General features: G+C 35.9%; 1 protein-coding gene across 4 annotated transcripts in view; it reads left to right on the top strand.

Annotated features, from left to right (window-relative positions):
- Positions 1–11,636: 11,636 nt before the first annotated feature.
- The window catches only part of RFX3 (regulatory factor X3), a 281,067-nt gene continuing 265,485 nt past the window's right edge, over positions 11,637–27,218 (top strand). For 2 of the 4 annotated variants that reach the window (XM_063080724.1, XM_063080725.1), the window contains exon 1: positions 11,651–11,691. The gene's annotated coding sequence lies outside the window, so the exon portion shown is untranslated. Of the gene's footprint in view, positions 11,692–20,939; positions 21,013–27,218 lie in introns of those variants that run through there. The other 2 variants (XM_063080722.1, XM_063080721.1) reach the window with 2 other exon arrangements.

Genomic DNA, 27,218 nt, shown 5'->3' with positions numbered 1-27,218 from the left:
GATAACTCAATAAGAAGATGACAAATAAAAATAAGGGTGAGGCCAAAGTATGAACAGATACTTCACAAAAGAAGATACAGGAATGGTCAATAAGCACATGAAATAATGCTTAACATTACTAGTCATTAGGGAAATGCAAATTAAAACTACAATGAGGGTTGGCAAGGATGTGGAGCAAATGAGAACTTTCATACATTTTTGGTGGGAATACAAAATGATGAAGGCACCTAGGAAAGCATTTTGGCAGTTTCTAATAAAGTTAAACAAGCACTTATCATATGACCTAGCAATTTGAATCCTAGATATCTACCTATGTGAAATGAAAACATCTGTTCACACTTATACATGAATGCTCATACCAGCATTATTTATAATAACAAAAATCTGAAAACAAATTTGGTATATCTACACAAGGGAACATTAGTCAGCAATAAAAATAAAAATAAGTAAATTACTGATATACATGACAATATGGGAAAATCTCAAAAATATCCTGCGAAGTAAAAGAAGCCAGACACTACCCTCCAAATAAAAAACATTTCAAATATTGTATATTTCCATTTATATGATTCTTTAGTAAGGGGAAAAATATAGTGACAGCAGATCAAAGTTTTCCTGGGGATTGGGGTGGGGTAGACGTAGAGAGTGAGAGAATTGACTGCAAACAGCCACAAAGGAACTTTTGATGATGATAGAAGTGTCCAATATCTTGATTTTGGTGGTGGCCAAATGACTGCATACATTGCTAACACCGATCTAATTGTACACTTAATGTGGGTGAATTTTACTGTATATAGATATACATACAGTATTTCTATCCCAAGACCGCATGATAATACTGATTATAAATGTACTTTTCAAATATCTTTATTAGCTAGAAAAATTGGCTAGAAGGAGAAGAAATTAAAAACCACCGTGGGTACGGAGTAAATTCATTTTAAAATCTCAACCTAATAAAGCTGTTCTCGACGATCAGTGCTATATATAGGCCAAAAGCAAATTGTGAGAGATATATATAATGGGTCCTTTGCCTTCTGTGTTCTGCCTTCAGAACCTACTGCAAGTGGATGAATAAATCTCTTATTGCCTTATTTCTTTTCAGAATTTTAATGTTAATATCCTCTGAGTAGATCCAATGGCTTTTCCAAAGCCTTTGATATGGCCAGATGGACAGGGAATAGAATAGTCTCCGCTGGTCCAGTTTTTACCTCTTCCTAAACATTAAAAAAGAAAAAAATCAAGATGCCCTTAAAATCCTTTTTTTCTCCAGTCTCTTTAAGAGAGGGGTTAACAAAGCCCCGTAACACTCTTAAAGCTCTCCTGCTGCCAAAGGGAGTACAACAGAGACTGTCACCATAAGGATTGACTCCTGAGCCTTTCCCAAGAGAAATCTGACAATCAGGTGCAGAAGTTGTCCCTGGATTGCACCAAAGATTATCCCAGCTGAGAAAGATTCTGGCAGAATATGGCCAAGGGGAAGCTCCTTTGTGGCACAGATCTAAAACACCTTGCCCTATGTGGTTGATCACAGCCAGATAACTAGGATGTGAACATATTTTAGATTTATAGAGCTTCACAAAACGCTGTACAGAGTAGTCTTTTTTAAAATTAATTTTAGAAAGAGACACATTATTAGTATTTCAAAGGACAAACAAAACTCTGGCAAATTTTAGGCTACAATAAGCAATGAAAATAGGATTATAGGTATGTAGAAATCCTTACCAAAGTTTTCCATTTCGTTTGCTTTCCTTCCCTTGATAGGCCGTGTAACATTGTTCCAAATTCAAATAAAATTCTCTTGTTCAGGCTGTAGCTTTGAAAAATAACTCTGTTCTTCAGGTGGGCAGTTGGGTATAGGATTAGAGATTACAGGGAGGGAGCTTGACATAGTGGTGAAGAGGACAGACTCTGGAGTCAGAGTCCCTTAGTCTGGCTCAAATCCTAACTCTAGCATATACAAGGTGTGTTGTCTAAGGTAAATTATTTAATCTCTCTGTGTCTGTTTCCTTATGGAGGATAATAATGGTAATCTACATATAGAATTGTTACAAGGATTAAGTGAAACAATACACAGAAAAAACTGAGAACAGTACCTAGCACATAGAAAATGCTTGTATTAATTAGGATTAGGCTTAGCTGTGAGACAGAAAACAAGATTGACGTTTCCTACTCATGTAAACATAGAGCAGGGTAGTATCGTAGCTTCACAATCATTATGGGCTTTGTCTGCTATTCTGATGCTCCATGGGCTTGGGTTGGTGGCATCCCTGTTCTAAGCAGCAGGATGGAGAAGGGAATAAACATGAAAGAATAAAGGGCACATCCTTTACAAGATACAAGCAAGCTGCCTCTTAAAGAAGATTTCTTGAAAGTGTCCCTATGAACACTTCTGAATACATCCCATTGACCAGAGCTTAGCCTAAGACCCCATTTAGTTTTAAGGGAGACCAGAAAAGAAAGTCTTCAACTCTAGCCAAAAACAGGAGTACTTATATTCTCATAGAAGGGGAGCAGATAACTACATAATCTGTTAGAATGCTCCTTAAATGTTAGTTATTATTGTTTCTCTGTAACCTAGATGGCTTCTAGATCAGTCTCCAGACCTGATAGTTCTCCTTAGTTCCTGTGATTTCTATTGTATGTGCTTCTCCACATGAATCTGCCACTGAAATTTGCATATTTATAAAATTGTGCTCATCTTTAATTTTTCTTTTCTTCTCTCCTTTCTAATGTTCTGCTCAAAGTGCAATACTGTCCTTTTCTTATATTCGTACTTATAACCTTGAAATATTTAATAATTTATTCTATATATTTCTCCAACTTGTCTGTTATGAACTGAATTGTGTCCCCTCAAATTCATTTGTTGAAGTCTTAACTCCCAGTATTTCAGCATGTGATTATATTTGGAGATAGCATCTTTAAAGAAGTAATTTAGTTAAAATGAAGTCATTAGGGTGGGCCCTAATCCAATATGACTGATGTCCTTATAAGAAGATGGTATTAGAACACAGACACACGGAGGAAGGACCACATAAAGACACAGGAAGAAGAAAGACATCTACAAGCCAAGAAGAGAGGCTGCACAAGAAACTAACACTGTGATACCTTGATCTCAAACTTCTAGGCTTCAGAACTGTGAGAAGAATTTCTGTTGTTTAAGCCACCCAGTCTGTGGTGGTTTGTTATGGCAACCCTAGCACAGTTATGCATAGCCTGTATGCTTATTTGGTGTCATCAATGTTACATGAAGAAACAAATGACACACTAGAAAGAGGGCAATTCAATGAGAGTTTACGTACAAAGGGCCTATTTACCAAGATGTGGATGTATGGGAACTAAAGAATGGTGCAGCAGGAGAGCCGTTACCACTCCTATGCCCAAAGGTTAGATGGGGAAGAAGCCTTTATCAGAATCTTTACTCAAGGGACACAGGTATCTTGAAGCAACTTTGCAGGGTGGAAGACAAATAAATACCTTGACCTCATTCTGCTGCCTGCCTGTCATCTCCCACTTTTGCTGCCCACTGATAGAAAAACCAACTGGCAGCCAGAAAGCAGCGATATGGTTCATGGAGGTCATCCTTCTAGAAAGGAGGTTGAAGAAGAGTAGTGAGTGCATCTGGAGACACAAATAGAAGATAATCTGGCACAAGAAGGAACTTTGACTTTTAGTTCTCTTCTACCTTCCTTGTTCCCTACCCTCACGTGTCCTTAATAACTAGAACAGTATATATAGCAAGTCCCCAATAAATATTAGGGAACTATTTTTCATGTGCAGTAATTTTCAAGTACTGTCAATGTTTCCTCCATTCTGACTTTTAGAATATGTTCTCTCACTCTTCCTGGTACTAAACCCAAGTCTTAACCATACCTTGCTTCTGGGGCTACTGCTTCTACTGTTTCTCATAGTTTTGGTTCATTCTCCACAAAAAACAAAAACAAAAACAAAAACAAATAAACAAGCAAAGCAAATCAACCCACAAAACCACAATACTTTTAAAAAAGACCACAGTAACCAACTCGGTTGATTATATTTTCTGATTACATTTTCTCCTTCTTTCACCTTTATATTGCTTGATTATAGTTGACATCAGATTAGAATTGTTTGTGGATATTTAAGTAAGGTTCCTGTCAACTTCATTTCCAAAAGTGTTACAACTTTCAGCCTACCTTATCTGTTTCTGACAGGTAAACATTATATCTTCTGAAGTCTGCAATAAACTTTCAGGATTGTATTTCTTTTCCAAAGATAACTGCCAAAGAGTGGCTTTTTCAAGAGATGCTAACAAGTTGTAATGTTTTGATTATACAACTAAGTTAACTTTAAAATATACTTATAAAAATTACTCTTATTTATATTAGATACTTCCTTAGTTTGCTCTCAGCAGTGAGAACTCCCTCTTAGATTAAGCTCCATTTTATTTATGCATCCTTCAGTTTTGCCACCTCTGTAGCTGGTTCCTTAGAAGCTGATGTAGTTTCTGGCCTTTCTAGAAACACAGTGCTATATATTTAATAGTTGGGTCACTGAATCAATGCCGATTTGAAAAAAAAAAAATGATACGGGTATTTTACATGATTTTATTTTTATCTTCTTGATTTGATTTCAGAAAGAATCTTAAAAAATTATTCACTTTCAACATGGGCTTGGTTAACCCTATGAAAAGTTCTTTGTCATATACTGTGTTATATTTTCTCTTATTAATAATTGAAACCATTTGTCTTTCATGAATCTTTAACGCAAATTAGTGTGCTTTCTTTAAGGGTTATTTCTTCTGGGTGAAGAATGATATCACATTTAACAAGAAAGTCTGTAATTATTGTGTCACACATTCAAAGCTAATTCTGTAAAGCAAATCCAACTGTCTTTAACTTATTTTTTAACGATGTGTAATCTTATAATGAAGTAAAGGTTACAGTGCCAAATTAGGGCACTGAGTTCAAGTGCACTTAAGTAATTATCTTAGAAAATAATTGTTTATTAGTTTGTTCTGAGCTTTGTGAAACTAGTATCCAAAGTTCATCATAATTTTATCTCAGTAGATCTCCTCATTTTTCTAGTTAAGTAATCCTCCCTCTACTAAAAGAAAGAAAAACAAACTAAGAGATAAACTGTTCTAAATTCAGTTTTCCCACTATTATTTCAGGTTAATTTCATCCATCAAGCACTATACTTAGGACTTACATTGTTTCTCAAGGTCCTTTGAAAACGGTCGGGATCTTAAAAAAAGTTGGCTTCAAAATATGAAAAGCTGCAAATAAAAATTAAATATTTAATTAGATGCCTACAAAACTTATCATTATGTCATTTGTAAACTCAATTATTAATTCTGTATGTTTTATGTGGTATATGGGTACATTTTAATGTTGAATGTTATATGGGGCTAGAGGTCTCCAAAACCAAGTTCTAGTCAGTACTTTAACATTAAGCCAGTCTCATGAAAGTCTTAAAAATGGCCTTGATTTCTTTTATGGAAGAAAATAGCTAAAATTTCAAACAGTGTTTAGAAGAAAGTGTTTTAAACATCCCACTGTAAAATGTATATTTTTGTATTCTCTGTCCTTCAAAAATATTAGTAAGCTAAACAAAATTAAAAAAAAAATATGCACATAATTTCCCCCTTTTTAAAAAACAAACCAAGGGATCAAAAGAGACAAATAATGTAATTTGAATCACTGATGGTTATTTTTCTTCCTTGTGGCTGTGGTAAAAAATATAAGGATGAAAAAAATTAATATGTTTAACAGCTGACATAAGTATTCAAAAACAATTGAAATGAAGGCTTCATACAGTATTATTGTGATGTTCATGGGGCGGTGATATATGACATGTTCTAGTGGGAAGATACATTTAGTATACTTAAAATAGAAATAATGATTCAACAGAAACTTGGGAGATGTTTTTTCCAGACTACATTACATTAGAGGAACAACAAAAAAGGTGGAGGAAGGGAAAGAGACAGAAACAAGAAAAATTAGGCAGTTAAATAATTTATGTTAAATGAAATTGCATTTTTGATAATTGATAACTGAGTAAAAACAATAGTTTTTAACAGATACTATTGACATTAATTGCAGATTAAGTTATAAGAATTAATCTCTAACAATTTATTATCTTGTAAAAATCTACTTGGAGTTCATAAAGTTCTTAAGAAATGCTGGTAGTAATAGTCATTAACTTTATTTACAGGAAGTACTTAGTGACCAAAATATTTTCTTAATTTCATATAAGAATTACATGAAGATATATATTTAGTATTATGAATCAATTTACCAGGTATTCCATCTCTTAAAATCTAAGAAAATTAGAATTTTAGAATTAAGATCATTCAGGTCTTTTAATCCTTAGTTAACAAACTTTGTTTTCTTCCACCTCCAGAAGCCTTGAGTTTTAAGTGTTATCTAGAGAGCTTACTTGCCTTTCTCAACCTGGTCAGAATTAGCATCAAAATCCTCCGAATACTTCTAAATGTCACCTCAGAAGAAGATCACATGATCTTGACCATATTTAAGATACTGCAATTCCAATAGGGAAATAAGAAAAATTTCTCTATAATCTAGATTTCAATTTAAGCCCTCAAAAGAAGCTCCTTGTTTCTAGATGTATGTAGGGTTATAAAGTAGAACTCATTTGTTTTTATTTTTTTTTATTTTCAAATCTGTTTTATTGGTAATAAGATCACATTTCAATTACTTTATGTGTACACACAAATACATACACCCAGCCATTATTTCATTTGGCACTTCTGTTCACAAGAGTTTTATATTCAAAACACATATTATACATTCATACCCGTAACAGTTCTGATTTTTTAACTCTTTTTTTTTCTTTCTTCTTACCATGAAGGCCTTATGTGCATTCTCCACATGAAATGCCCATTTCAGATCCAGATAGCCCCAGAAAACACCCCAACACACTGGAAAGGAGGAGTTCAACTAACTAAATCCTTGGTCACTTGAGAAGATGACAGCAGGATCTTACTCCCCCACCCAAACTTACAACTTCCTTCTTCAAGGAAGCCAACTCCAAATCAAGGCTGGCCTGATTCCTCAGGACAGAGCCCACCAGTCTGGCTGGGTTCTCCAGGTGGGGACTGGATTCCAGAGCCTGGTGCCTAAGTTTCCTCAGCCTCAAGGCTGAGCCAGACTATGTTTGGCAGTGGAACTCCTGGACTTCTCTTCCATCCTGTACTGTGGGCTAGTGGCCTGCATGAAGCAGTAATCAAAACTCATTTCTTTGAGTATCAAATCAATACTATCTACTGTATGTCACACCTATTTGAAAATTTGCCAAGGACACTTATTATTTATCCTTTTTCTGCAGTGTTGAACAAAAATATTAAGGAAAAAGTAGGCTAATTTGGTAATAAAAATTCTATTAATGATTTCTGGGACTCTGGGGCAATTATTGATGTAATACATATATAATGTGCATTAATTACAATTTTGACAAATGTAAACACCTATGTAAATCCAATATAAAACAAGATCTAGAACAGTATTCTCTAGTATAATTTCTGAGATGATGGGAATGTTCTGTATTTGCACTATCCAATTTGGTAGCCACTAGCTACATGTGGCTAGTGGGCACTTAGAATGTAGCTAGTGTGACTGGAACTGAATGTTAAATCTTATTTAATTTACAATTAGATTTTAATTGCCATATGTGGCTAGTGGCTACCAGGTTCGACAATGCAGAACATTTTCATCATCCTAGAAAGATCCCTCATGATCCTTTCCAGTAAATTCTACCGTATCGCTCCTGCCATCATAGGAAAACACAATTAGTTTTTCTTGCTCTTGGACGACTTCATATAAATGGATTCATGCAGTATGTGCTCTTTGTTCCAGGGTTCTTTTGCTGAATGTAATTTTTTGAGATTGATCTGTTGTGTATTTCATTAGTCCTTTCCTTTTAATTGCTCCAGTACTCCATTGTATGAATGTGTCACAATTTGTTGTTCTATCTTACTGATAGACATTTGTGTTGTTTCTAGCCATTTGGTTTTAATGTGGCGAATATTGTATATGACATTATGAATTAATTGAAGAGAAAAAGCTGCATTTGTATATCAAAAGATAATTAATTTACTTTGTTCTTAAGGAAAGCTAGTCAACTTATGATTCTATTATCATCTTTCTGAGCTGGGGTAAAAATTTAACTCCAAGATATATATAAGGATAGACATACTTCAGGACTGCTGAGTAATCAGCTGGTTTGAATTACTTAAAAAAAACAAAAAAACAAACAAAAAAAAACACAATTAGAAAGACAAACCCCAGAAGTTATTGCACTGTTTTCAAACCAAAATACACTTTGAGTGGGGATGGGTAGGGTTGGGGTTACCCCAGAGAATAGTGGCAAATTATGTAGTTTGAATTACTTTGGCCTCTTTCACTCTCTATCACTGTTGATGATTATCAAATATCCACAGAATTTCTGATCTATATAATCTGTACATAAATAATCAGGGCTTCACATTTTCTTTCAAGTGGTTCAGATACAAATGTGTTAATCTGTATCTGCCTATCTGTCCAATCTGAGAGCAAAAAACAATCCAAGTTCGAAGAACACATTTAAAATTCACAGATTAATTAATTTTGAGCAGTTTGCACACAGGTACTATGTCTGCTTCATTTTAGGTACTCAAGAAATAATTACTGCAGTGACAGTTGACTGAATTTGTGAAGGAATGTAAGATACTTTCTGGTTAGATAACTTTTTGTATTGAGCCCAGTGTGTTTTGCACTGTACTAGATAACACTGCTGGGTCTTTCTGCGATTTAACAAATAATTTATTTCTAAAATATGTGTACAACATATGTGAAGATGCAAAAATATGCAGCTTTAAAAAAATGACCAAATGGGAGATCCTACCAGAACTGACTGTAGGCATAAGAATTTAAGAGTCTTTTAATAATGAATTATGGTATAAAACAACACATGCATATACAATCCATCATGTTTTCAATTCTATAGCTTGAATTGGTAGTTTGGTTATTTGATTGTGTGGTGGTAACATCCAAAATTTCATATTATATTAACCTCACTATGGTTAGAAGTCACACTACAATGATCCTAAAACAGGGGAAAATATTCTAAATTCTAGCTTTTCAAGAATTAATGTATCTATTGCTAACTCAGGAAGAGGTCAAACCAGGAAGCCCCCCCCCCCCCCGCAAAGTTTCTAAGCAATTAAAACTGATGTTACAGTGTCCTAGCACAAAAGTCACACTTTTTCTAAAGGACAGTTCCTCAAAGTACCTTACTCTTGAGACACAATTTTACACAAGCTTCATTATGTGGTTTTCTTGCCTGCAGATTAAAAGCAGTAAATTAAGAGGGTGAGAGGATAAAATGACTATGTTCACTGACTGCAGTTATGAAGCAACAGCAGTGAGGGAAGGGACAGGCAAACTATAAGACAATAGAACTAAAAAACCAAAGCTATTCAGAGCCATGTAGTGTGAGCAAACAGCCCAACACACCATTACAGAAATAGAGATTATCTGTAAATATAATACTCATAATGACTACCAGTTTTCATACAGCTGGAATGTACACCTCATTTCCCATACGTATGTCAAAATAATTATTCTAAATTTCAAGTTTAACTGCTGTTGGTCACCACATTGTCCTTGTCTGACTAGAAGGCCCTCCTACCACAGTGGGTCATGAAACCTTTCAGTTTTAGCACTGTGCTCACTACTGTTCACTATTACTTTTTAAGAACATGCATAACTCATGAGATTACTGAAGGCACCAATATTACTTTTAAAAAAAAACAGTATTACTTTCTTAAACTTATCGTCCAAATAGTTGGTTCCCAAAATGCCTTTACCTAGTACAGTATTCCATGACAGAACCATAAAATAAAACCACTGACTTTTAGGACTCTTGTGTCTATTTTTCTTAAAATGCGAGTATTACCTAACAGTGGTGTTTGCCAGGATTAAATGAGATAATGTATGTAAAACACTTAGCACAGTGTCTAGGGCACAGAGTAAGAGCTCAGTATTATTTCAGCACTGGTGAACTCATGCCGGCCCAAATCCCTTATTTGCAGGTGCAAAAATTAAGCCTCAAGAGATCTGACTTCCTAAGGCTCTAGTTCTAATGTTATTGTCTTGGATAAGCAGCTTAGCTGCAAACGTTGGAGATTGTGGGTATTGGCAGGGCCCGGGGGCATGTGTGCCTGCTGGACTCCCGTCTGCAGAGAACTGGACGAGTATGACTGAACCGGACTTATTAGAGGCTGTGCGGTATCAACGGGTACTCGCGATAGCAGGCTGCGTCCTAACAACATTCCTCACAGACGGAAGCCATTCGTCTACCTCAGTACAGCCGGAAACAGCACAGAACTTCCCCTACAGTAGGCTGTCAAGTAACCGGGGCTGAGGGCGAGGCAAGTAACAGGGAACGGTGTGGAGTTCAAATCCCGGTGCTGAAAATAACGGGGAACAGGAAACTAACGGACGGCATCTCAGGCGGGTGTACGTTCCCCCACCCCTCAGCCCCTTCGTTCAGAGGGACCGCCGTGTATTTTCTCCTCCTCCGGGGAGGGCAATTTCTTGCTCCGTATTAGCACGTCCTCCCAGCGCTGTGGGTAGGGAGTGATGACCTCGCCTCTTCGCTCTGGAGTGAGGGCCGGACGTGCTCGGACCTTCACCTCTCCGGGCCACACCGCACTGGTACCGCGGGAGGCCGGCCCGCCGCCCACACGCGCCCCGGGATCGCCTCCTCTAAGATGGCGGCAGAGGCAGCTCGCTCACGCCCCGCCACCCGTGTTCCTCGGAGTGCTGGTCCCAGGAGGCGGGAGCGGGCCAGAGCGCGTAAAGAAGGAGGGCGAGGGAGGCTCGGACCCTCCAGTCCAGCGCGGGCCGCGAGCCCTGAAGCGTCTGCGCAGGGGATAAGCCAAGAGGTGCCTCGGACCAGGAACACAACCGAAGCCTCACAAACGAAAAAGCGGCGGCACATCCGGGCCCTTCTGTCCGGCCCGCCCCGGAAATGACGTATCGGGCGGGGGAGCTGAGGTTGCTGTTCCAAGTGGATTCTTTTCCCCGCTAAGAGCTCGTCTCTCCACAAAGTGCCTGGAGTTGCCCTCACCATCCCCTCCCCCGGGTTAGCCGTTACCCTCTGGTGACTCGGGGGCTTCTCTGCACTAGAGGTGGCTGCTGGCACCGGCAGTTCTCATTTCACAAAAAGTACTCCTCGCACCATGACCCTACACTCTCCTCGGCTTCGCTAGCGCGCGCAATAGCTTTCCACCGAGGGGACTCTTGGTGACCTCAGCCCCTGGAAACCCTAAACGCACCTCTTCGGAACCCTACGTCGGAATCCCGGCCTTGCGCCCCTCGCCCGAGTTCAGGAACTGTCAGTCTCGGCGCCGAGCCCGCCCCTTCCGGCGGCTCGGCCGGGCCCGCCTCCTCCCCTCTTCCCTCCTCCACCCCTCCCCGTGCGAGTGTCTCCCTCTCCCTCTCGCTCCCTCTCTCTCTCTCCCTCTCTCTCTCTTTTGTGAGTTATAGCAACCGTTGCCTTGTGAATCAAGCGCCATAGTCACCGTAGTCCTGGCGACTGTTACCCATCAACAACAACTACTCCTCTCCTCCTCCTCCTCTTCCTCCTCCTCCTCCTCCCCACCACCACCATCTCCATCACCCACCAACAACACCACAATAATCCACAGCCAAGGTGAATATTCTTCGGTCTCTACATGTGTGTGGGAGCGTGTGGCTGCGTGTGAACGCGTGTGTCCGTGCGTGTGTGTGTTCGTGTGTGCAAGCCGAGTGTGGCTGTGCGGGGGTCTCACTCCTGACACCGGGGGCTGGGCTGCGGCGTTGCTGCCCAGGGGCTCCGTCCCTCGGGCTTGTTTACAATGGACCCTGCGCGCCGCGGCTGGGTCGGGGGTGTGGGCGCCGCGCCGTCCGCCCGCCCGCCCGCCGGCCGGCCCCTGCCCTCCGCCGGCCGCACTTCAGGGATGGAGCGGGAGCTCGGGGGGCTGCGAGCCGAGCGGGAGAGGGAGCCAACAGTTTCCCGATGCGGATGCTGGATCTTTCCCTTAGGTCTGATCTGAGGAGGAGGGTCAGGTGAAGAGAGAAGGAATTTTTTTTTCTTTCTTTAATTTTCTTCTTTTTCAAAGCTGCTTGTTTCATGCTTCTTTCAAAACCGAAATAGACAGCAGTGTGCAGGGGGGACCCAAGAGGTAGTGTTTGGTTGTTGGTGTTCACTTGTGGGGGCCTCGTTGGGGGTTTTGTTATTTTTATCCTCGTACATCGGTGAACTTTTCCCACCGCCTGTTCCCTTCATTTTTGCCCTTCTTTGCTTGGTGCTAAATGGGCTGCTCTTCTTTTACCATCGTCAGCTTCACGGGGTTCTTTTTTTTCTTTTAAAACTGTATTTTCTTTGTGCTGCAAACAGTCTTAATATCCATTGAGCACTCTTGCCTCCTCCCCCCCCCCCGCACACGCATTGAAACCAGGGCTCTTTGCTCCACCGAGAAATATGTATTCTGAAGTCTCTCTCTCTCTCCCCTCTCTCTTTTTTTTGTTGTGTGTGTGTGTTTGTGATTTAAACCGGATGCAGGGCATCTGTGGTACTTGGGTTAGTAGTTATTGACAGTGCTTTATCCTTATGTGGAGGTGGGAGGGGTCGTAGTGAGGTTCCGTTTCACTTTGATGAACCTCCCTCCCCACGGTAGAGTGTTAACAATTTTCATTGTGGTTATGAGACTGTGTGTGTGATGAATAGGGAAAGGATACAAGGAAGCTTTGTGAAAACTCAGTTAACAATGTTATTTGTGGCAGTTATGGTACTTTGAGAGTTTTTTTTTTTTTTTTTTTTTTCATCTCTGTTCGGTTTCCTTTGAGAGTTGAAATTGAAGTCAAGTTGTTCATAAAGAATGTATGAAGCTTCTCAACTTGAAACGTGTGTATATTTCACTTTCTTTGTGGTTGTTACGATCTAGGCATTTGTGTAATTAACATATTCTTTTTATTTACTTTTGGTTTTCTTTGGACAGTGACATAAACCAGCTCAGGAGAGAGAACTTTTTCCTTTTTAAATTTTTCCTTTAAAAAATTATTTTTCTCTGTAGGTATGAGTACATCAGTCCTCAAGTAGTAGGGTTCTTGGTTAGAGTTAACCCAGTTTTAAAGATCCCCTAAATTTTTTCATTTTTCAGTCTAACTTTTAATAGATTATCAGTAAAAAGTACTGCTAATGAATGTGTGCTGAAACAAATATAATGTACTATTATAGTTGTACGTATTGAAGTTTCCAATTTAGGATTTTAAAATACTTAGTCTTCTAACAGCAAACATATATTGATTTAACTCACAGAGCAGCTTGTGAATATTGTGACAGTATTAATTATTCTTGAGATTGTCAATGAGCAGGTCGGGTAATTATAATGCTATTAAGGCTAATATTTTGTTAAATAAGAGTTGGGGGTTTAAAAAAACTTTTTCTCTCCTAATTCATTTCCTTCAATTGCTATATTAAATGAAGGATGATACTTTGTTCTGAAAGAAGTCTTTCTTAGAGCACTCAGATTTCTTTGTAATGATTCATCCCCTCTCCAATTTGGGTTCCATGCAAATCTCTAATACTAACTTGTATTTTTCTTTTTTTTTCCTGTTCAGATGAGTGTCAAATGCCTCAATACTTTTGGATGGCGAAGCTCCTGAGTCCTATAAACTCTCTTTGAAGTTAATAGGAGTTTTGCTGTTTTGGATAGTTTCAGATCTTATTCCATTTACATAATAGGTTTTTAGTCGAATAGATTATATGCTGTCATGTTGTGGTTTAATATTTTTATTTGCAGTGTTCAAGAACTTTTTTGAGGCATTTCACTCATTATGTATATCTCAGGTTTTCTATAATTTAGATTTTAATTCACAAGTTGATTTGAGAGCAGAACTTAAATTCTGTTACTTATTCACTTATTAAAGCATATATGTAGTATAAATTTGCTATTACAGATGCTTTGGGCTCAAGTAACTCAACATTATTCATATGGATTGATTAGATAATAATCAGAAATACTAATGTGATAAATTTTAAAATTAATACAAGAGTAAATACTTAGTTTATTTCTGCAATATTTTTACTGGGAGGGACTACATTATCGGTATTCTGTGTTTTCAGCTTTTATACTAATAGAAATCTGTGAAACTGATCATGCTTTGAAACTAAAACTATTCAGTAGGAATCACTTGTAACTTCTTTTGAGTAGCTGAATATCTGTGATTCAATGTATCATAAGGCCTACTTGAGTCTTTTTGGATTGTTTTGCCAGTGAATTATATTAAGCAGTATAGGTATAGTACATTTACATGTATATGGTAAACTAATGTATTCCTAGAAATTTTGCATCATTTTACAATGTTTTTATTATATGGGGTAGTTATGCTTAATTTTTAAAATACCGTATTATTCTTACAGTACTCATAGTCTTATACTCTACTTAGGTACTCAGAAGGTTTATAGTGTATAAGTTTAAAGTGCTTCAATCCTAAGCAAACTTTTCTTTTTAATCCTAAATTTACTGTGGTAAATTTTTTACCATTAGAAAATAGTAATTAAGAAATGAATGAATCTTAAATCAAGATAGATTCCATGCATTGTTTAAATGGTGATATATGTTACTTTTTGGTAACATTTTTCATTATTCTTGAGAAAGTTGATACTGCGTGTGCATTCCTCTAAACTTCCAACTGAATAAATCAGTAGGTGGAGTATAATGATTTTGGTTTTCAAATTGTAAAGTATGTGTGTGTGCATGTGTGTTTATAAGTGTGGATAGAGATCAGATGTAATTGAAGAACTAAAAACAAAAAACAACAACAACAAAACACTTTTCTGAACACTCTAATAGGAATGTTACTTTGTTTTTGGTATCCATAGTGAGACTTGTTAGAAGAAATGAGAATACCAAAGAAGTAAAATTTTAAATTATTAAGAATCTGCTGGTTATTTTGTTTTTATGCTGAGCATTTGGCTAAGAATCCTCGATTTGCTCTGTTATTTTAAAAATAGTTGCTCTAACTGAATCATTTGCCTGGTGTGTATTCCCAGTGACCTTTGCAAAATGGATTTTTAATTCCTCTTTCTTCACAGGTGCATAGTGTTCCAATATATTGGAAATCCAAGAATAAGTGGATTTGACTAAATCTAGCTTGTTACGGACAGATTGCTGCTTTAAACAAGTGTCACTTTCATTTTTTTATTGCATTGTGTTGGGACTTCCAATGGCTCACAAAAGGGCTGTCTAAAGCAGGTGACATTCTTTGCTTTTATCCTTAGTAAAATCTGCTTTTCGAGTTGATTAATTTCCTAGGAAGAGGGCTTTTTTTTTTTTTTAAGTAGAAGTTTTGAACTACTCAGGATTCATAATTTAGTTAATATAGTGTTTATTTCTGAATATCATCCTATTTTTAAGCTGTAGAACTTGCAGATGCTATCACAAAACACATCCTACAAATAATGGTAAATTCCCTTTGAATCCAGAAAAAATATCCAGGAGCACTTTACAAACTCAATGAGTCAGATTTATCTGAAGCAAAAAGCCCAGGCAGATTTGAAAAAAATATAACATTACTAGTTAACTTTTGCCATCCATACTTAAAGAATTTTTTTGACAGCATTATTTTAATTTGAGTGATGTATCTTGGAAATGGGTGTTGTTTTAGTTCAATGTTTTAAATATTTTCAAACTAAAACTTTTTCCTGAGCTACTTCTATTGCTGCTATTAAGTTTGTAGTTATCTTTTAAAGTGAAAATTGTTTTTAACCATTAATGTTTAAAAATATATACAAGAATAAATGCCAGAGTATCAATTTCTTGATTTCTAAGTTTCATTTTTACTCTGTGATTCTATCCCTTTCTGTGGGAATTTTATATATCTTATAACAGATGCACCAGAGGGTGCTGTGCTGTTTGCAACATGAGATCACGAAGAATGTGAACTGATTAGAACTTTTATTTAAAGAAAAATTCTAATTATATATGCATTTAAGCATGTAATAGCCTTATTTCTTTGGAATTTAAAATTAAATATGATGTGTAAATGGCAGTGTTATATCAAAACCTCTCTGTGTACTAATATAATATGAATTAGCACAACATATAGCAGTATCAAGATTGATATCTTTGCATGGTGTGAATGTCAGTATTAGTTCTATAGGCATATACATTGATCATCGTATGCCAATATTTCAATCTGTATCTCAAAAATTTAGTTTAATGCGAGAATCATCCTCTGGCAGTATGGCTTTCTACTCTGTGAATTTGATATTGTTGGTACTTATCAATATATTGTACATTCTTATACTTTGGTATGGTGTAATTAGTGATATGCTTTTTATAGTATGATCTTTTAAAAAAACTGCTCTTGAAAAGTACAAATGGTTATAGTAGTTATCAGGCTAATTAATAAACAATAATAAAATAATAATAAAAATTGTTTAGGTAATTTAGTCCCTACTTTATGCTGTTGGAACATTCTGGTTTGGTTATTTAACTTGGCTTATCTGAAAAGTTTTAGATTCTCTACTTTACTTTGTGACATATACTTCTAAACTGGGAGTGACCTTATATTGCTTTCTGTATCTGAATATTTGTTCAGTGACAGATTTTTAGGAGAACTATTGAATCCAATCTTTTGGGCTGCTTCTTGCATGATTGACTGTCTTTTCACAGCAGTGTATACTCTAAAAGACAAATATTGAAACAGTGATATCTTCGTCAAGTAAGCTTAGGAAGATGTAGTTCCATAATATACATTTTTAAAAAATCTTGTTAATGGATTTATCTATACTATTATCCCGCATTTAACTACAATCAGCTAATTGTGATATTTTTTAAAAGTAATTTTATAATGCATAATACTTCATGTGTGTTGGAATGCCTCAAAGAATCTGAAACATCACTGGAGAGTAACGATATTTTTAAGTACTGGTCTTGCTAAATAGGTTAGGCATTTTTCTTTAAAAATATAGTCCTACCGTTTACCAGTTAGTTTGTGTGACCAAAATTTTAAAAGTATATTACATGACAAGTTGTATTGTTTAAAAATCTTTATATTGGAAGTTTTATATTTTATATCAAAGTATAAGATATACTTAATAAAAACAAATCAGTTAATTGTATTTAGAGTATCAACAAACAGGTATATGTTTTTTCTTTAAATAGATGAATGAGATAAGTATATTGGTTAGGAACACAGGCTTTGAAGTTAGATTTCAGGTAATCTTAGTAGCTGTGTGACTTTGGACAAGTTATTTACCTTCACTTAGCCTCAGTTTTCTCATTTGAAAAAATAGGATCAATTTTACCTGCCTTATGGGGTTTTGTGAGGATTAAAGGGGATAATTTATGTAATGTTTTTTGCTCAGTATTTGACACAGAATACGTGCTCAATACATGTTGGCTGTTATGGAATGCTGAGAAGATACCTATTCTTAATGTTTTTGCCACCTAAGAATCCTTCTAAGATGCTCCTCTGACCATCTCTTTTCCAATGGGCTCGGAGTTTTGAAAGACTTTACCCAGTAACCTACACTCATTAAATAATTATTCCCTTTCCCCCACTTTTAAAAATAATGCAATAATGCAAAGACATGAAGCTGTCAATCACAAGATTAGATTACCATTTGATAACCAGTCTTGTTATTATACTGAATTAATAGAATTGCTAGGCCAAATTTATGTTTCAGTCTTACTCTGTAGCCTTATTGTGATGGGCTCCTTTTACTACATTTGCATAACTCTCCTAGTGCAGGGATTTCAGATTAAGAACTATTTCTGTAATATTTCATTATCTCTTACACTTCCCATGTCCGCTTCATTGTTTCATTTATATTTTCTTTTCACATATTATACGTGAATTCATTTGAAAACATTTTGAGCCTGATTTATAAATTTTATAAACTAAATGCAGTAATTAATATATAATAATGGTGATAAATAATCTAGTCAGGTGTATTAAGGTGAGTTCATCAAGGAATTTATTCTATAATTTTATAATGCACTGCTTAGAATTGTTATTTTACTAACAGTAGAAAATCATGTGAGGTCACCACTTGTATACTTGCAGCAATAGGTAGTTTTGGAATAAATTGCCAAACCCGTCTTGAGTAATAAGTAACCTTATAAAGAACATTATTCACTATAAGATATAAAATTACAGAGGAAAAATTTTATTTTTGACTCCCTTTTTTTGGATGTTAAACATGTTTAAAGTAACATTTTCAAATTGAGTGCTATATCTAAAGTTGCTATTCAGTAATTTGCTATATTTCTATTTTTTATGAGCATTTTAAGAATGCAATGTTTCTCATTTTAGAGTGATCTAAATCTCTCTATAAATGTGAGATTTATGCATTCCACTTGAAAATTTACTTGATACTATATGTCATCTTTTTTTTTTTTGCTAAAGAATTGTATGTTGTGTAAGCTTTTTGTCTTCCTGTGTCATTTTACTGGCTCCCATTCTCCCCACTCCCAAGTATTTAATTAATTATATGACCCCTTTACATTATTTTTATAGATAATTAGCCCCAGTGTATAAATTAGGCTGAGACTGATTCTTAGCTCAGCTATCTCCTCTGCTTCCTTTCGCCAACAAATTTGACACACATGTTTAAAGGAACATTTTTCAAACAGGCTAGGACATGTGACTTAGATGGTAACGTTATGTGTAATTCTTACCATTTACAATCATCTGTTATTTTCTTACAATTTCTATCTCTGCCCTTTTAAACAAATATATAACCGTGTTCCTCTATTAATGATGTAATCTGAGTGTGGTTTTGATTCAGAAGACTCTCTTCCTAGTCCTGGCTATGTACTGGCCTCTGACTAAGTATTTAGGGTTAAATTTCTAGTCTAGTTCAAAAATATTGTGTTTTCACAATCACACATGCCTGCCTATTGCTGACTCTTAACTCCTGGATTCTTCTTTCTCACTTTTACTAGGAGTCATAATATCCAGTCAGTACTTCTTGCCTTTGCTTTACAATGACTAGTCAAGATTACCAGAGGTTCTTGGTGCTTCCTGTTTAGGCAAAAATGGGTATGGGTTAATAGGAGCTCAGCCTAGGAAAACTAAGAAATTGAGGCAGCTGACCTGAAAATTAAGATGTGTTATTGGTGAGAGGAGACAAATATTTGGGGAGATGATAGAAGGGGAAAGAAGAAAGAATGACTAGGCCAGGAAAGAAAAGACTTTCTCAAAAAGAGAAAACAAAGGTATTTAATCTGCCACTAACCTTAAAACATTAGGCTAGTAGGTCTCACCTTCTCCAACTGTGAAATGAAACAATAAGGCTATGTGATCTCTAAATCCCTTTCCCTTTCCAGCAGTGATAGTCTATGGTTCCATTGCAACATTGGCATTGGGAAAAGAGAAGCATGCCAGTAACGTGGAGCCAGGAATTGAGAACAGTGGTGTCAAAGGCTAGTGCGTTGCTTGCCTGTTGCTTCTTCTGGTAAGAACAATGAAGAAAGAACACCCAGAGCCTGGGTCTATCATTGTGGCCATACCTATGGCAAAGTCTCAGAAGGTTCCACTATTTCAGGTTCCATTATTTCCTATAGGGAGCTGTGGCCAAGTGCCCTAATTTTCTCACCCCCATAGGAATTAGCTGAGTGTCACAGCTTGAGCTCTTACTGGAGCCATCTCCTCTGTGTATGTGTGCCAGAAAAGTGTCTGGCAGTTGGAGCTCCTGCCTGTTGCTCACCAATGAGATATTTAAAACAAGACATAATTTCCCAAGTATGTGTACGTGGACAGGCAATTTGACAGAGAGAGAGAGAGGGAGGGAGGGAGATGGAGAGAGGAAAAGAGGGAGAGAGGGAGAGAGGGATAGGAAGAGAGACTAGGCTCTTTCATCAGAAACAATAAAAATCAGTTTAGGTTTCTGTTGATCTTGTTTTTTAACATTTCTTCCCCAGTTATTAAAGCCTTGACTTTTTTCTTCCTTTTATGCTATTTAACTAGTTTTTGAAAAGAGCTAAAATCCTGTCAAGGTCTGGGCAAGTTCTGAGGACCTTTGGACAGCTTTGGGGCCCTAGTCTGGGAAGCATTGCCATCATTCACACTAGTTCTCTTATGTTTTTCCTTTGATAATAATTGCTTCCCCTCCTCCCCGAATATTGTTTATACTTGGATAAGCATTCTTTTAATTCAGATTTGGTAGCAGAAAAATCATTGTGGTGTCCTTTGGTTGAGAAGTATGCATTTTTATAAAATTTTATAAAATTTAATGTTAATTTGGTGAGTAGACTTATCAAGATTTTGGAGCATGGCAGGCTGAGAAAAGAAGCATCTTTGCAGTAGTTCAGGAAGTCATATATTCTGCTATATCTCAACTCTTGCCAACCTAATAGGGGAGTGTAGGAAAGATTAATAGATTATAATTATTATTGCTTTTAAAAATTATTTTTGAATGCTTTTTCCCCCTCCCCCGAGTGCGCCACGGGGTCGGCCCTCCTTATATAGGATCCGAACCCGCGGCGGGAGGGTCGGCCCTCCTTATATAGGATCCGAACCCGCGGCGGGAGCACCGCTGCGCTCCCAGCGCCGCACTCTCCCGAGTGCGTGAATGCTTTTTAAAATTGATTAATATGAACATATTTCAGTTTCTGAAGTACATTCAGATTCTCATGCTTAATAGAATTAGTATATTTCTATACATTGTAACTATCATTCTGAAAAAGTATCTGGCCCTCTTCAGTCTCAATCAGCATAGTTTACCTTAATGTGCAAAATCATTTTAGTGACACCTTGCTTGTCAGTTAGGTTTCTTTCTTCCTGTGCTTTACTTGTGGAGGAATGGGGGAGGTGGATGAAAGAAGCAGACACATTTAGAAACTGTATCCTGTTTCTATTGTTAGATACCAGTGCATTACATATTCTCCCAGTTCTTTTCCCTGGACTGTGAAGTTTTGGTGAGAGTGGGGTTGAGGTGGGGATTGGGAGCATGAGGAGGCAGGAGACAGAAGTGACTCAGGTGATCCATGCAGTGTTTATTCCAAATTTGTCTCCTTTTCTGCTGTAGTGTTGTGCAGAGTACATATACTTTTGTGAGGATAGGCATTTTATTACCTTATTTTTGACAGTGATTCCTTTTAAAGACTGAATCTTTCTGTATATGTCTATTCATTAGTACATTAGTGGATGTAGAATAATTTTCCTCTCTAATAAGGAGGCTGTATTGTGATTTAGTCATACATAGATTTAGAAAGGTAGGAATAAAAGAAAGGAATAGTGAGAAAATCTAGCTCATGCTCAAGATAATGGAAGTGATGCCTTAAATGTACTTCTTTATGTTTTGTTTTGGATAGATGATTTTGTGGAGATATATATATATATATATATATATATATATATATATATATATTGCAATAGAACCTGAGTTTTTCCCCCCTGCTCCTATTTATGCTGACATTTTAAAGAACCAAAGAGTGTAATCTGTCATATCAGGCTTTCATCTGATTATGTCTGATGACAGTCTTAGAGATGAGTTTTGATAAAGTGTCAGTTTAAGGGTCATTAATAAAAAAGATATAAAAAGCTACTATATTAGTAATCTGAAGATCATCTTCACAACTTTAAATGCACAATATGTATTTTCATGTGCCATGGTGAAAACCCAACATGAAAAATTAATACACAGAAACCAGCTAAACTTAGATTCTGTTTTATAGCAAGATCATATTGTATGCTTCTAAAGGGCATTTTAAAACATTTTGTTTAAAAAAGCTACTTTACATTCTTAGGGTATACTTATATGAAAAAAAATGGAATTTAGCTTAGATACTGTGTTTTGTGTATACATGTGTGTTTGTGGACCTTTCAAAGTCATTTTAATGTACATTTTGCTTGGTCTGTAGCGCTATCAGTATTGTTTTTGCTCACTGGTTTTTGCATTATACATATCTTTGAGTGGTATTAAGAACATTTAGCATTTCTGCGTCCGTGCTATTTTCTTGAGGCAAAAAAAATTAGGGGAAATGTTTGATTAAATTCTTTGAATGAACTTCATGTGATTTTGGGAACAATTTTTAATAGTACCTCACATTATATGATGATTTTAAGACACCATTTTGGGTTAATAAAGGCCATGAATGCTGAAGTTGAATTAAGTTATAGACAAAAATTGTTATTCATTCCAATTACAGTAGGTTGATATTGTGCTGCTTGATCACCATTTGATCTGTTCCTTTATTTTTAGAAGTTTGCCGAGTTTTGAAATTTAAAACCTTTTAAATAATATTAAATTAGCAGAGCTATATAATAGATGTGGATTTATATTTCAGCAAAGGTTTCAGAGCCATATGGCTTGGAAGTGAGGTGGGATTCATTTATATTTGAACTTGAAAAGAGATGTATTTTAATATTTTGATTAGGTTAGGTTTGCTTGAGGATTTTTGGGGGTTGATAGAAATGTAAGTAGCCATGAACTGGAGATATATATCAGAGTAATTTGTGAGAGGAGGTCATTGTAGTGATCCTAATATTCCACCCACCTCCAGTCCTGCTGCCCTTGCTAAACTTTGAAGTAAAGATTTCTTTCTTGGATGATATAAGCCTCTCTATTAAATTGTGATTTTGTTAATTTCCATTGCTGTTTGGAATATCCCAAATATGCATTATGGGTGAGCTTTGAAAGTTCCAGTTTACCTTTTGGTTTACAAACCTTGGAAAGAGTGCCAATAGATGGCACACCATGCCTAGAACAACACCTTAATCTGAAGGAATGGATAAAAAATGAGAGTAAATTGCCAGGATCGTATAATTGGAAAAACTAGAATATGAACAGTGACTAGTACAATGTAGAGAAAAAAAAGGGTCATTTCAGGAGCTATATGTGGATCTAAGCTTGCCATATTCAACATATGTAATATACTAATATCACTACTACTCTTAATGACATTATTTCTAGTATTTGATTCAACAACATTCTAACAGAGACCTAAGAGATAATTGGATATATTAGACTACAAGTATAAGCTTTTAGTTTTGTCTCATTGTCCTTTAGCTTTAATTTTGAGGGAGGAATTAAAGGATTTATATCATGTGTATGAGGGTACTTCAAAAAGTTTCTGGAAAAATAGAACTGAAGGATAATATGAATGTTTCTGTGAACTTTTTGAAGTACGCTTGTATGTAGTGCCAGTACTATTTTGGTGAATTCAGGAATCCTGAAATGACTTAGATTTCCATTGGGTTTTAAGGAGTCTTTTTTTTTTTTTTGTGACCAGTAAGGGGATCGTAGCCCTTGGCTTGGTGTCGCCCGGATGGGCTCAGCCATTGAGCACACCGGCCATCCCTATATAGGATCTGAACCCGCGACCTCGGCACTCCCAGCGCCGCACTCTCCCGAGTGAGCCACGGGGTTGGCCCTTAAGGAGTCTTTTTAAAGAAAAGAGAGAAATGAAGTATTAGATACGAAGTTGCATATTCCCAATTATATGGGCATATGTTTTTAAGGTTTCAAATTATGGAAGGCTACAAAACTGACAGATGATATTTGGGACTCAATAAGGATAAAAAAAGAACAGTAGGAGGAGAAACCAAAAAATGGAGTTGGATGAAATTAGTAGAGAGTTTGGAAGTAGAGATAAAAGTAAAATGGATAAGTATGAGTGGTAAAATAATTTGTTGAATGAGCAACTATTTTTTCACCTTACTGTGGTTTTAACTAATGGGGGAAGCTGAAGAAAAGTTTGTATTTAGTTCCTTTGTTGGAAATATTTACAAAAGGCTCTGGGACTTTCGACTATTATTGTATGAAATTTGACTATTTCTAGATGTTTTTCATAGAAAATCATTAAATTGAGGGCCGAGCCCATGGCGCACTCGGGAGAGTGCGGCGCTGGGAGCGCAGCGGCGCTCCAGCAGCAGGTTCCGATCCTATATAGGAATGGCCGGTGCACTCACTGTCTGAGTGCCGGTCACGAAAAAGACAAAAAAAAAAAAATTGTTTTATTATTACAAAGTAACATAATATTAGTATCCAAATTGACACAATACATTCAACTGGAATATCTGATTAGCTTACCTGATAGCTAAAGCAGTCTATATTTGAGAAGCCAACTGTGTACCATAAATGTATTATTCTTAAAACTTTTAATATTTTGGAACACTTAAAACTTATATTGAAGTACAGAGAATAGTATAATGAACCCCCATGTACCCATCACACAATTTAATAATCAGTACCTTCTATTGTTGTTAAAGCTGTGTAATTTGAAATATTTGTTTATTGAAATTAACTTGAATCCTTTATCTTATGTTGCTTTGAAAAAGTTTAAATCTTATGTTAAGAAAAAACTTATGTTAAGACTTGAAACAATGCTTATATTATGTTTAAGACCAAATATTTAAAAGTGATTGATCTTCATATTGTTTCCTCTCAGCACAGCATTTCTGAATCAGGAAGTTTGTTCTCAGTTGCTGGTCAAGTATTTTGTTTAGTAACTCCAGACTCCTCCACTTGAAATCTGACCTATCATTGAAAAAGGAAGCAAGCACAAGGACAGCAGCCTGTGTTTGCAGGACACAGTGAAGAAGAAAAAAAAAAAAAAAAAAACCACCACAACAAACTTAAGATATACCTCTCAGAGGTCAAATGGGTTAATCTTTGTCAGTCATTTTTTAAACTTGTTTTTGGGTATATATAGGTAAACAAGAGGCATTTGTAAGTTGATGAGGGAAGAGAACCAACTAACTCCTGGAGTATTCCCTTCAAAGTTACTACTATTAGTGTGACATGCCATAAATAGTTTGTAATAAACATAAAAGAAGAGATATACAAGAGCCAATATACTGATAATTAATAGTATCATTCAAAGCAGATTAATATTTTCTGATTTAGTGTCTTCAGAGAATGAAGAGATTTTTTTTTTTTTTTTTTTTTGACTAAGGCCGGACAGGTATAAAAGAAGTTTATTTTTCCAATGCTAAAGTCTACAGAAAAAAAAAAAAAAAATCCATTATTCATGTTGGAAACTATTCTGTAATGAGCAGACTAATATGTATAACAAATAATGATTCTAATGGCATTTTAATAAACAACACAAAATGTAGACATAAATCTCTTTATTTAAAAGTTAATTTTTTTTGGTGTTTGAATCTAGTTAAATGATTAAGGCATGAAGAAGTAAAAACATTACATTCAGTGAGGCTAGTATTTTTCATTTATGTAATAACTTTAATTGTTAAACTTATTTCTCTCTAATCCATAGGGTTCAGTGGAAATGTATATGATTTAACAAAATATTTTCTGGCAGTCTTTACAGGCTAACTAGTCAGACTGAAGAGTAAAGCGATATGAAATAACCAAAGTGATGTACTAAATAAATGATCTTATCCCATAACTAAACTACTATTTCTTTACTCAAAGGGTTATATTTAATTCTTTCTGCCATTAGGAAACATCTGTGCTAAGTGATTCTTGTTCATACTTTCCAAAAGTAGATAGAAGATGTAATGTATGAAGAAAACACCAGTATAAAGTTTAAAGAGCCATACAGTGTTTGAACACAACGTAAATGTAACACTGCAGAACAAAAGATCATGGAATATATATGTTAATTTCAGTAACATATAGATGCTTTTGTTATGAATTTAATGCAATATCAATTTAAGCATTATTTGTAGTAACTTTTTCTGTGCTTTTAGGTACCTCATACTGAAAATAGTTTTATTTCACTTTTTATTATTTTTACATTCCATATAGTATCAATAAAAGCATAGGCAATTTTATTCTAGTATTTAGTTGTTTCTTTTTAAAATTTGAATATCAGTGCATTTATGTTATGTGATATAATTTAAAAACCAGCCATTTCCATTGTGAGAATAATAATATTGATCTACTTTTTGTATGTGGGAGTAACTTCCAATAGCAAACAGCTTACTGCTCTAATTTGGAAGAACTGCTGTCTCTTCATGTGTAAAGGAGAGCTTTATCCAAGAATTTTATTTTAGAACCTGATCCTGTTTGCATAGCAGCTAGGTTTTTGGGTCTGGAACTTCAAACCGCCTTTGATGAGTCTCTTCCTTTTACAAAGGTTCAACTTTCGCCTTTCTTCCTGCCTCTACTTAACTATTTTACTTAACTATTTTATGGTCATATTCTTCTGCCCCTTCACTATGTCTGGCTCAGCACTGCAGACCAAAAGAGGCAGCCAGGGGGCTAGAGTATAGAGATTAGAGGTGAAAACGTTTCTAACTAGAGTTACACATGCTTTCAAATGCAAATTGCACAAATCTATAGGATTCTGGTAGAGACATAATTAGGATGTTTTATTTTACAATCAGATTTTTTAAGTTGGAATGGGCTTTGGAGGTTATCTAGTTGAACACCTTTTCCTACCTCCTTACTTTAAAGATAAAACTGAGGGTAAGTTATAGCTAGTGCAAAACCTTTGAGAGGCAAACAACTCAAGTGTACTGCTTTTAGTATTCAGAATACTTATTTATTTTATCTATAGTTTTGATTTCCATATTTTTTCTAGAAAAAGCAAATTAGTTTTATAGTTCTGCATTCAAAGTTTGAATACATATCTTAATTTTAAAATTATTTCCAACTATAATTTTGGATATATGGAACATCACTTAATTGTTTTATTTTAGAACGATATAGAAATTAAATTTAAAAACATTTTTCAAAAACTTAAGTTGGCTGTGTATTAAGGGGAAATACCGTACTTGCTGGATTTTTAAAACGAGAAAGATATTACATTTTTATCCTTATCCTTTGTATATTCTCTTTCTGGGTGTTAATAGTATATATCAAAATCAATGTATTAATAAGTAATTCTCAGGCCTGACATGTGCCCCTTTACTTTTTTTGATGAGGGTAAAGGTGATTCTAACCATTGTAAAGATTGCTATAAAAATATATTTAATTATTAAGTTTTAAAAAGTGAAACATTTGTTCCTGTAGGTCACTCTCTTGTGGAACAAAAAATACTGGCAGTTGATATAGGTGGTACAAGCTGAGACTTGCCTGGCTGGGCTTTGAAGGTGCTGCAGTACTATTAAGTAAGAGTGAACCAGCAGATGACTATCCTTTATTCCATAGCAACCAGAAGCAATACCAGTGGCCGTTCTATTATATGACTTATTATTTTCTTTATCTGAGTCTTTGGAAGGATATGTTGTTTACTGATTAATAGTACGTTGACTATGGCAGTAATAAGTAATTAT

This window comes from Cynocephalus volans, chromosome 16, assembly GCF_027409185.1.
Source record: "Cynocephalus volans isolate mCynVol1 chromosome 16, mCynVol1.pri, whole genome shotgun sequence".
In the NCBI taxonomy this organism is placed as follows: Eukaryota; Metazoa; Chordata; class Mammalia; order Dermoptera; family Cynocephalidae; genus Cynocephalus; species Cynocephalus volans.
This window is presented reverse-complemented; position numbering and strand designations above follow the sequence as displayed.